General features: G+C 37.9%; 1 pseudogene; it reads right to left on the reverse strand.

Moving 5' to 3' along the window:
- Positions 1 to 2123: 2123 nt before the first annotated feature.
- On the reverse strand, positions 2124 to 11123 carry LOC109100354 (annotated as a pseudogene).
- Between the last annotated feature and the right edge of the window lie 976 nt (positions 11124 to 12099).

Below are 12099 nucleotides of genomic sequence, written 5' to 3' on the forward strand. Positions count from 1 at the left end.
CTTGATATCATTCCAGCTAGGTTAGTGAAACAGGCATTTAATGTTCTTGGCCCTAGTATTTTATCTATAATAAATAACAATACTCCTTTCAACAGGAGTAGTTCCTAATCAGTTTAAACATGTTGTTGTTCAGCCACTTTTGAAAAAAAAAAACACTTGTATCATGCTGTTGTATCAAATTATCGGGCAATCTCAAAGTTACCTTTTCTATCAAAAGTTTTAGAGAAGGTGGCTTTTAATCAGTTACATACATTTTGCTACAAAATTACATTTTTGAAATTTTCCAGTCAGGCTTTAGGAGTCACCATAGTACTGAATCGGCTTTGATCAGAGTTTTAAGTGATTTATTGACTGCAGTTGACTCAGGGTCCTCAGCAGTTCTTGTTTTATTAGATCTTAACGCCACATTCGATACTATTGACCATGAGATTTTACTCTCACAGCTTGAGAAGGTGGTGGGAATCCATGGTATAGTGCTTAAAGGGTTTAAGTCCTTTCTTTCAAACAGATCTTTTTCTGTAAATGTTGATCAAGATTATTCACAACCTGTTTCTTTACTTTGTGGGGTTCCACAGGAGTCGATTCTTGGCCCGATTCTGTTTTCTTTGTATATAAATCAATGCATAGCAGGGCTCCACTGTACTTGATTGAACTGATTGAGAAATATGAGCCAAAAACTGTCTCTAAGATCAGCTGACCAGCTGGCCTTGATGATTCCTAGAACTAAACGGCGAAGTGGAGATTGAGCTTTTGTAGCAACAGCTCCGAAACTCTGGAATGAATTACCGTTTTCTCTCAGATCAGCACCCACATTAAGTGTTGTTAAACACAAGCTTAAAGAACATTTCCTTGCATTAACATTTAATGGGCTATATACATTTCTTTGTAAATTGAAATAGTGGAGTTTATTTCATTTTATTGTGGTTTTAATGTTGTGTTTTATGTTTTGCTCAATAAATAAATAAAAAGAAAAAAAATAAATCATGCCAATTGCACACTCCCTCAAAATGTGTGACATCTGTGGCATTGTGCTGTGTAATAAAACTGCACATTTTAGAGTGGCATTTTATTGTGGCCAGCCTAAGGCACACCTGTGCAATAATCATGTTGTCTAATCAGCATCTTGATATGCCACACCTGTGAGGTGGATGGATTATCTTGGCAAAGGAGAAGCGCTCACTAACACAGATTTAGACAGATTTGTGAACAATATCTGAGAGAAAAAGGCCTTTTGTGTACATAGAAAAAGTCTTAGATCTTTGACATTGTCATATCTATTACCATGCTAAAATCTCCTGAGAGATGTCATGATAGAATTACATTTACTCATTTTTCTGAACAGTCTTGGCCAACAAGTCACTGTGTAAAGTTAAAGCACAATTAATAAGGCGAGACACTGCAGGTGAATAGGGTAAAAATATTAACTAATAGTTATCACCTTACTTAACCAGTTTGATTACATTGATTGAACAATTGATTACATTGACAATTGCAAACATTTTTGTATTACAAGTTTCCTAAAATGTTATGTTTAAATATACAAATGAGGCTATTTTTAATGAAATATGCACTAATTTGCATAAATTTCTCATACAAAAATCTAACCTGGATGAAGTCAGTTTCAAAAATCTTGTTTATTTTATTTATTTATTTTTTTTAATTTTTACATATTAGAGGAATTTTTGGTATCTCTTTTTGTCACTCCATAATTCAGAAAAATCTTTGAACAGCCAGAAAAATATATATTCACAATTTTGGGGGGATTAAAATGTAAATAATCAAGTAAATTATACATAAACAAATTCCTCTGTAAAAACCTTCAGAATATAGACAGGAGTAAAAATGTAAAGTTTGGTTTAAGTGCTACTGAACTGGGGATTTATGGCTTAGGAGAAAAAAACTCAATTGAAATCTATTGATACAAATAGATAAAGTGCTATCAAAGAAACACTTAACAGTGTCTTTTGGATGTTTTCTTTCCACTAATCTTTATGAAAACTTTATGAAAAGCCATGTAGCCCAAAATCTCAAAATTGACAGGTGCATCTAGAAACAGTGTTTTTGCATGCAGTGTCACCCTTAAAACAACTAACAATGTATATAAATGAATATTAAGAAGACACTTACATTGCTTTTCTGGTGTTTTTGATGACTGGCAACAGTCTCATCAGTGCTTCATCAGGTCTTCTGTATTTGTTCAGTTCAAATTTCTCCTGAGTCTCTTCTGATATGAGGAGCACAAACACCATAGCTGACCACTGAGCAGAGGAGAGATTCTGCTCTGAAAGTTTTCCAGAGCCCAGATTCTTCTGGATTTCCTCCACAAAGTCATCTTTCAGTTTATTCAGACAATGGAACAGATTGATGGTCCTCTCTGTTGATTCCTCCATCTCTATTTTCTCTTTGATATAGTCAGCAGTGTCTTTGATGTCCTCTGTTCTGAGCTCCAGTTCTGGCAGTAGTTCCTTCAGGTCTCTCTGACTGGACTCCAGTGAGAGACCCAGGAGGAATCGGAGGAAAAGATCCAGGTGTCCATTCTCACTTTGTAAAGCCTTCTTGACTGCAGCTTTATGAAGTTCAAACAGTGGCTTTGTGGACAGGATACATGTCGTTTTTTCCCAGGATTTAAAAAAATGGGTTTGCTTTCTTGTTTTTGTTAATAAAAAACACATAGAGAGCAGCAAGTAATTCCTGGATGCTGAGATGTATGAAGCTGTAAATGTTTCTCTCTGATATAGATTTTTCCTCCTGAAACATCCGGGTGCATAACCCAGAGTACACAGATCCTTCATTGACATCTAGTCCACACTCCTCAAGATCTTCTTTGTAGAAAATCAGATTTCCTTTCTGCAGTTGTTTAAAGGCCCAAGCTTCCCAAGCTTCAGAATAATCTCATCAAAAGACATGACTTTAACCTTAGTTTTAGGATCCTTGCAATATTTTGTTTTCATCTGTTGCTTCTGAGAAAGTAAAAAGTTTGTGTACATCCTTGTGAGGGTTTTGGGTGTTTTGTCATTGCTCTCTTGAACCAGCAGAGGCTGAAGAACAGTGAGAGAGATCCAGCAGAAGACCGGGATGTGACACATGATGTACAGACTTCTGAATTTTCTGATGTGACAGATGATGTTTTCAGCAACCCCAGGACTGCTGTTTTTAATGAAGTACTTCTCTTTCTGCTCATCACTGAATCCTCGTACCTCTGTCACCTGATCAATGTATTCTCGGGGTATCAGACTGACTGCTGCTGGTCTGGATGTGATCCAGATGAGAGCAGAGGGAACCAGATGATTCTTGATTTAGGGTTGTAACTATATTACTCACTGTTGGTTTTCTTATTAACATCTGTAAAGCAGTCACCCTCTTTAAAGCTCAAAGGGAAGCGACATTCATCCAGCCCATCAAAGATGAACATGACCTTATTGCCATCTTCAGGAAGAGATGTCAGTTCTTTAAGGCCACTAAAGCAGTATGTGTTAAGCAATCCCATGAGACTGTACTCCTCTTTAATCAAATTCAGTTCACGGAATGGGAGTGGAAAAATGAAGACTATATCTTGATTTTCTTTTCCTTTAGCCCAGTCAAGGATGAATTTATTGACAGAGATAGTTTTTCCCACAATCCCCACTGTAAGCACTTTTCTGTTTTGTCGACCCATATGGTCTTTGAACATGTCATTACACTGGATCTGCGTGTCCTTTGCAGTCAGTCGGTTGTGATTTGATTCGATATGTCTCACCTCGTGTTCATTCGTTCTTCCTCCAGTCTGATTCTCCACCACATATAAATCAGTGTTAATATCGTCCAAGTATTTATTTTGACCCATCTGTGAATTACCAACCAATATCCGTTCACAGTGCTGTTTTAACTTGTCCTTCAAGATCTTTGTGTAATCATCAGTAGCTTAACTGTCCTCAGCAGAGCCTTTGAGAAAATGGAAAAAAGTCAGCTAAGAGTAAGTGATTGGTTTTTAATAAAATAATGATTAGAAAATCTTTATGTAGACTCAGACATGGTCTGTGATTCTCATTACAAAACTTGAAAACTGTGTGTAAGTCTATATTCTAATTAATGCTCCTGAAGGGCCAATGAGTGAGACTTATGCCTAGTTCACACTACAGGATTTTAAGCCTGATGCAAATTAACGATCTCGCCGACAGGTCCAGCTGTGATCGGGGAAAAATCAGAAGCATGTGTGTGTACCTGTTTACAGACCTGTTTTCCAACAAAGAGATTTAATGACACTTTTACTCCAAATTCACTTCATAACCTCAGTCGAGTGTTTGACATTTTTGTGATCTGACATGCTATCATACAACAGAATGAGGGAGAAATCACACTATCATAGTTTTATATACAGTGATAGAAGGCTACGTCTATTAACACTGCATTATAAATATACTTAATTCTTATAAAATACCTGAGATGGCTTGAAGAACACAGATAAACCAAATATTGTCACAATCTTTTGTTTATTGTCTTTATGTTTCAGTGGTTAAAACAATTCTATCTGCATCACGTGTTCTAGAATATAAGTAAATATTACAGTGTGAGAGTATTGTTGTATTTCTATCCTGAGGGAAATCCACTAAATATCTAATGCACATTTCCTATTCTCCTTGACAGTCATAATAAATCTGTTCTTACCACTGAGGTCCAGATCTGCGATGAGAAGATGTGGAATCCTCCCCGGCACCCGCAACTGCTCAGCTGAGTTCGGTCTACTTGAGGCCCGTAGGATTATTCAGTTTATAATAATTTATTATTCATAAATGAATTACTCAGAGACTTTATTGTTTAATAAAAAAAATTCGCATCACCATTTGTCATGGTTTCGTTTTATTAATGGACAATAACTCATAAGTAATCAAAAATGAAAAAATAAAAGCGAGCAAGTCTTCACCATCGAAGTGCGGCCCCGCACTCAGATTTTCTCTCCCTTTTATAGCTTTGCATACCCTTTGAATACCTCCCCTACATTCTCCCTTATTTGGTAATCACGTGTATTCATACACAAGCATAGTACCTGACCTTTATCACATCTAATACAGAGTGTCAAAAGTTCAAAGGGAAGAATGGCAGGGGTGGTCAGCAACATACACACGTTAGTACAAAAATATCTGTAACACCTTTTTCTGCATAGGTACACGTGTGCTCGGTTCAACCACAGAAGTCACACCTTCATGCATTGCAAAATCAACACTGCTCGGTTTTGGTTTCATCTCCCAAGCACGTTGGAAAATGCAACCACGTCTTTTTACACTCTTTAAACAAACAAAGCATACATCAACTCTTAAACCACAAAGATTAATACCTCCAAAGGTTAGAAAAATAAAAGAGAAATAAAAAAGAAATAAAAATAAAATAAATATTTGAAACATGATCATGTTTCCCCCCAAAAGAAACTCTTACATCTTAAACATTGGAGCTTTGAGCTTCAAAGACTCTAAACCATTTGTCAGTGCTTGCAGCTCGAGATGGATCTTATTATACTCAGCCATCTCTCTTACCAACTTCATGATTTTTTTATTCAAAGTCTCCTGCTTGTGCACCAACTTTGTCACCGCTTTCAGCTTGAATTGCATGTCCTGCTGGTATTCCAGATTTCTTCATTCCTGGGTGACGCTTCTCAACTTTCGCTTGCTTTTTGGCTTTTCCGCTTTCTTCCACTTGCAGTCCTTTAATGATGAGATCACCAAGGTCAACATTCACATTTGCTTTACAGTCTCTGTTCCCTAAGGTAATGGGCCCAGTAGGAGATTGGTCAAAATACTCCACTCCTATATTACCTCCAAATATGACACCCTCTCCTGATGGATTTGGACACAATCTCGTGTTCCTCCGCTCTACTTATTAAGTACATCATGCCAATTCTTTCACTTGTATCATAATTTTCAACATATACATGATAATTGTTTCCCTTTTGTCTCATAAATGTTACCTCGTAAAATTTTGTCATTTTCCAAATAGGAAATGGATCTTGTTTTCTAGGAATATCATGGTAAAGACAATCATTCCCCTCCGTCCCTCTCCACCCATTCATGCAGCGCCTTGAGGTCTAGCCATATCCTCTCTACGTTTTCCGGTTGACCACAGATCAACTCATGAAATCGCCCTAAGGACATCCAGACTAGTCCTCCGTCTCGTCCCATCAAGGCTACAATGGTCTGAAAAAGAGCCACGGGGCGTTAATGAATGCCAAACCATGAACCCCTGTACTTACAAGAACCATTTCTGTCTTTGATCCATTACCAGTACAATATTCTTGTAACATTTGTCCTACAGATTCAAATACTTGAAATACTGTTAATGAACGCCTTGGTCCTTCGTTCGCTCTCATATATTGTCGACTGAAGACACAAGGTTTCATCCACCAAGGCAATACATAGATGCCATCACGATCTTTTTCCAATTGTAATTCTGCAAATCCATTTTCCCTTAAATTATCTTTAACAAATTTAACATCCCTACAGCTCATACTATGAACTCTATTCCAGATAGGTACTTTTTGGTCGATTGCATTTCTTACTTTATAATTTGGCCTATTCATACATCCTGGACAATAATGATCAGTTTATTAATTCAAAATATACTCTTCTTGTTGAATTTCCACATCCATAACAAGTCTGTTTATGTTTATGGTCCATTCCTCTATTTGCCTCTGTAGCACCCTCCATCCAGTGCTAACTAGAAAATCAATTAATCCTGTCCACATGTCTCTTGTAACAAAGTTAAAGACTGCACTAGCAGTCCAGGGCAGCGGGACAATGCCTGCACTCCAGTAACACAGAACTGCAGCCATCTGGGCCCGGTTCCCCAAAACGTTTCTATCGCTAAGTAGTTCTTAACCTATTCCTTAACCTCTACCTTAATGTTATGGCATGATTCCCGACACGTTCGTACGCTAAGTATATCTTCTGTAAGTCACACTTTCGTAAGGTTGGTCTGGACCATTCGTAAGCTCTCTCTTAGCATTGTTTGAGCTCAAGACGCTTGTCGCCGCCACTGTAGCAGTCTTTAGAAATCAGCGCAGCGCAGTACAAGTCAAACTATGGTATGTTGACAATGTTGTGGCTCAAAAATGATTTTATGTTATGGACATTTTAAGACTAATAATAAAATATGTTTGCAATGGATAAAGGCCTATTTATGAAGTTGACTTTATTTGGTATCAGAACTAATATGGTGGTAATAAGGCTAGGCTATTTCGTAATGTCATTAAAGTGTTTAAATTGGCAATCACTTTTGATAATTAAAATCTGGCAAACAATTTGGCTCTAAATGGCTAAGATCTATAAATGGGTAAGCATGGTGGTGTCCAGTAAGCGACCAACTATGACAGATACCCAACTTGTCTACCCGTCACAACATATCGTGTGAACATATTACTGTCAATTTGATAATTTAATTAACCCTTGTGCATTGTTCAAATTCACTACCCTTTCGTTATGTGTTCAAATTCACTACCCTTTCGTATTTGCTGTAATTTAATCAGATAATATATTTTTTTTTTAATTTTTTTTGATAAATCTTTAATCAACCTCATGTGATCAAAACTACCATGTTTTTAAAAAAATCCAAGACTTTAACTAGAATTAATTGCCAAGTTCATAAATGATGAGGATTTGTTTTATTTGCATATAAAAGTAATGTGGCTGGATTTTTTTTTTTAACGGGCATGTCAAAGATTAGTAGCAACATTGGCTTGATGCATTTTTAGTTTTTGTGCAGCATAGATTCAAATTTTTTCCCCCTCTTTTATTGTTGTGGTGGCTGTTTTTGCCATATGAATTATAATGACATTTTTTGATTGCAAAGCCATAACACCATATAATCATGCATTCTGATTGTTTGGGTTTCTCCCTGTTGGGAAGAGGTAAAATTTGTTATTTTTACAGTTGATCACTAGTTGGGACCATTAAACCGTTAGATAGGCCTGTGCAAAAAAAGGCTTTAGTTTCTGGCTTGTATATGGAGTTATATGGAGTATCACTTGATATTTTGTTTGTAGGTGTGAGAGATTCTTGATTTTTGGTGGTTTTCCCTGTTGGGAAGAGGTAACATTTGTTATTTTTACAGTTGATCACTAGGTGGGGACCATTAAACCTTTAGATAGGCTGTGAAAAAAAGCTTAGTTTCTGACTTGTATATGAAGCTATATGGAGTATAACAACATATTATATTGTGTGTGTATGTGTGTGTGTGTGTGTGTTTGAGAGAGAGAGAGTGTGTGTGAGAGAGACCTTTGCACTCTGATGTATTTGAGAAAATCAAAATGTACACCTCTCTCTCTCAGAACTACATGGAGTAAACAAAAGTGTAATTATGTACCTTCTGCCTTTGTGGTGGTGATAAGTATAGACTAAACAAAAGAAAGTACGTGGATTTAAACATTGCATGCCATCCTGCTGGTCATTTGATGGAGAAGAGCAGCAAGCAACAAGAGAAAGGGCTTGACTGTGTACCAAAGTTTAGAAATGATTATGCAGCTTGACCCCTCCAGAGCTGCAGCTTATTTGAAGTTGGTATTGCATTTCGGTTCATAATACATATGTTCATAAATCTGATGCAAAGTAGATTTTTTTTTTTACAGGATTTTAAGGTTTTAACTGGCTTTACCATAAAAAATACAAGCTTTGGTAAGGCCTTCCGTATTTTCACAATTCGAGGTCTTCTTAGTGCGCTAGAGCTGAGGGTGCAGGGAGTGAGATAAATCAAGGTAGTGCGCAAGGTCTCTCTCACACTCTCTCTCTCTCTCTCCTCTCTCTCTCTTCTCTCTCACACGGGCCATATAACTGATTACATAGTTTTTTTGCAAATCTAAAGGGTCAAAATCAACTGTAAAAATAACCCTTTCAGAGCCACAAACTTTCAAGAAAGAAGCAATGCATGATAATTTTTCATGGTTTGCACATCCGCACCTTTTAATGCTGCAAACTGTAAAGCCAAATTTGTTACCTTTGAGAAGAAAACTAAAAAAATTGTTCCTATATACTCCCTTCTCGTCTTTCATTCTCCTTATATTTTATGCGAAAAAAAAATATTTATCTGTCTTTTCAAATATAATTTCCTTAACTTATACTTAAAATTTTCACTCTTCTGGTTTCCCGTAAAACAGGGTCAGTACCATTTAGGAAGTCACTACAGTCCATGTTTTTTATATATAGAATGTTGTCGCAAAAATTAGCATAAGAAAATCGATTCCTGAAATCATGCCAACTATAATCAGTTTTGTCGTTTATCTATATTTTTTGGTAAGCCACGGTAAGCACGACTGATCTCTTCCCTAACGCATTTATCCATTTGTTTGACTCTATTCTCATAATAGTCTTTTATTTCATTTTCCGTCTTAACCGCGTTGCTTAGTTTCATCTTAATTAAATATACTTCTGTTTTCCATTTGTGTTCGTCTAAATCCCAACAACCGATTTTAAAATCATATTTAACACACGGTATAGACATTTCTCTCTTCCATATCCATGGTACTGTATTATTTAATTCCAAGTCAATTCTTATATTGGACCTGGACTCTAACTCCGCATAACCTGTTTTTCGTGGCCCTACATGTCGGTCTCTCACAGTCGTTAATAGAGCAAATTCTCCCTCTGGATTCAGAATTCGACTAGTCCTTATCCATTCTTCTACATTCTTTCGTATCTTCTCCGCATATTTTAATTTATCATCTTTACTTTCTCTTTTGCTCCTTTTAACTTTTCCTTCATATTTGCATTGACCGATCTTCCACGGATCAAAATGTTTGCGTGATCTAAATATCCAGCACCCTCCCAGTTCTTCGCTAGAACTGGTTCTGTAAGTTTGTCCTATAAAATATTTAACAGTTTTATTTCCCTCACGCTCTTGAACGTAACTATTATCTTCAAATATTTTGGTTTTGCTTTTGTGCCATTGTCTCATTTTGACTGTGCTTTACAGCTTAACATTAGGCGTACCGACCATATAATAGCTTGTCTTGTCCGTGCTAATATTATTTAACCATTTCCAAAAATATTTTGTATTTTCTTCTATTTCTTTCCTCTTTTTTTGTGGATGTTCCCCAAACAGATAATTCAAATCCTGTTACATTTTGTCTTTGAACTTCCACTTCTGCTAAAATGATATTTCCAGAAAATATCTGCCATTCTAATAAGTAACTTACTCTTATTAAAATTAATAAAAACATCGCTACTCCTAATAAAATTCATAAAATAATACTTATCCATTTGCAGCGCTGTCGTTGTTTCTTCAATTTTCTGATGGTCTCATGGGCCTCACCCAACTCTTCTGGTAGGCTTTCCAGCGGCAGCGAGTGTCTCATTTTTCTGTAATCAGAGGTTAGTTTTGTAGCGGCCTCATTACGAGACGCTTACTTCTCAGGATTCCCTTCCTTACCACTTTTACCTCGGGCTGATCCTGATGTATTTCAACTTCAATACCTCGCAGCCAATCAAAATCGGGATGGGCACATAGTAAAACATTTACTCGAAAATGCATCACGACCACGAAAGTCTCTTCAGGTTCCTCCACAACCTGCCGGTTATCATAAGGCATTCCAGTTGCATACATTTCATCAGACGGGCACCACACTTTATGCCCTTCTAACTCGTTTGCCAGCGACACTGTTAGGGGCAAAAATATCTCCTTCCTGATAGATTTACGCTTTTCTTTCGTCAGATTCGAACGGGGCTGCGAGCCTTGGTAATCTTTGTCGTATGGCTGGCTGTCTATCCAGCCCCCCCCCCCGGCGGCCCTGTAGTGCCCCCCCCCCCAGCGGCCAATTCGATCGCCAGGTCGCTCCAACTGCGAGCCTGCCATTGTTCGTCTAACTTCATGTATACCCACACCATTTTTCCTCGGGACCCCTGTAGTGGGTCCACTTCGGGAAAACATCTGTGCACGGACTCGTGCCACAATGTTAGCTTCCACTTCTGGGTTTCACTTTCAGTGAGAGTCAAATCCTTCTCACGATCTTTCCTCTTAATCTCACGAACCAGCTCCTCCCTCTCCTGGAGAGCCATGTCTCTCATTTCTTTTCCGTCACTCAGAAAAATGGGGATTCTTGTCTCAAGAAAAGCCCTTTTCTCATGTTCCCTCATCCCTAAATACGGATGTCTAGAGAACCTGGTCATTATTCCATCTTGGAATAATCCAAGAGGTTTAAGCACCGTTAAACCTTCCCACATCGATTGAGAAGAAACCAATGTTTTGTTCTTGGCCTTACACACCATGCACGTCCACAACATCTCACCGTCCCAAGTGCAACTGCACACTTCACCAAAATTCCCGGTCACTCTAAACGAGTCTATTTGCAGTTTCGCGTGAATCAGGCGCCATTCGGCACAAATTATCACTCCTGATATCTCTGTATGGGTCTGCCTATATATCATCCACTCAGCGCCCATGCCCTTCTTTTCTTCGCATTGCGGGCACGCTTGGCACAGCGCTCAACCGAGTGCATATGACACAACGATATGGCGAACAAAATCCTCAACAGCTTTATTGCTTCTCAGCTCAAAGCCGAGAAAGCGTTCTATCTCTGCTTCCAGCCATAAATACGCTCTAGCTCCGTGTCTCGTGTGTTCCACGCGGATCAACCCCTTGCGATTTATAACTTTATTTATAGTCTCCATTCTCTACTTTTTAATTAGATCCTGGTTACTCTGAATTCCGTTGTTTTCTAACTCTACCGTATTTGAACCGGTCACTGCTTTGACTTTGTCAATTGTACCTAAACCTTCAGAAAAGCCTCCTACCTTTTGTCTCCTGGTTATTATTACTTCATCTCCTACTTCAAACTGCGAGTTTCTTTTTATTTTATTTTCTTCGGGCTCGGGTCTGCGGCACCTGTTAAGATCCCAGACACAAAAATCAAAGTATCCCATTCGCCACACTCTTTGTTCTCTGCGAACCATTCTTTAATGGTTCTAATCGCGCGTTCCGCGATCCCTTTGGATTGTGGTCTGTAAGCTACGCTTTTCATTAGTATTATTTTGTTATCTTTACAAAACTTCTCTACTAACTTTCCGGAAATATTGTGAGCTCCGTCTGCTCGCAAACTTTCCATTTTTCCCCGCCATTTTATCCACTCTGAGAGACACTTCACTA

This window comes from Cyprinus carpio, chromosome A4 (assembly GCF_018340385.1).
Source record: "Cyprinus carpio isolate SPL01 chromosome A4, ASM1834038v1, whole genome shotgun sequence".
NCBI lineage: Eukaryota > Metazoa > Chordata > Actinopteri > Cypriniformes > Cyprinidae > Cyprinus > Cyprinus carpio.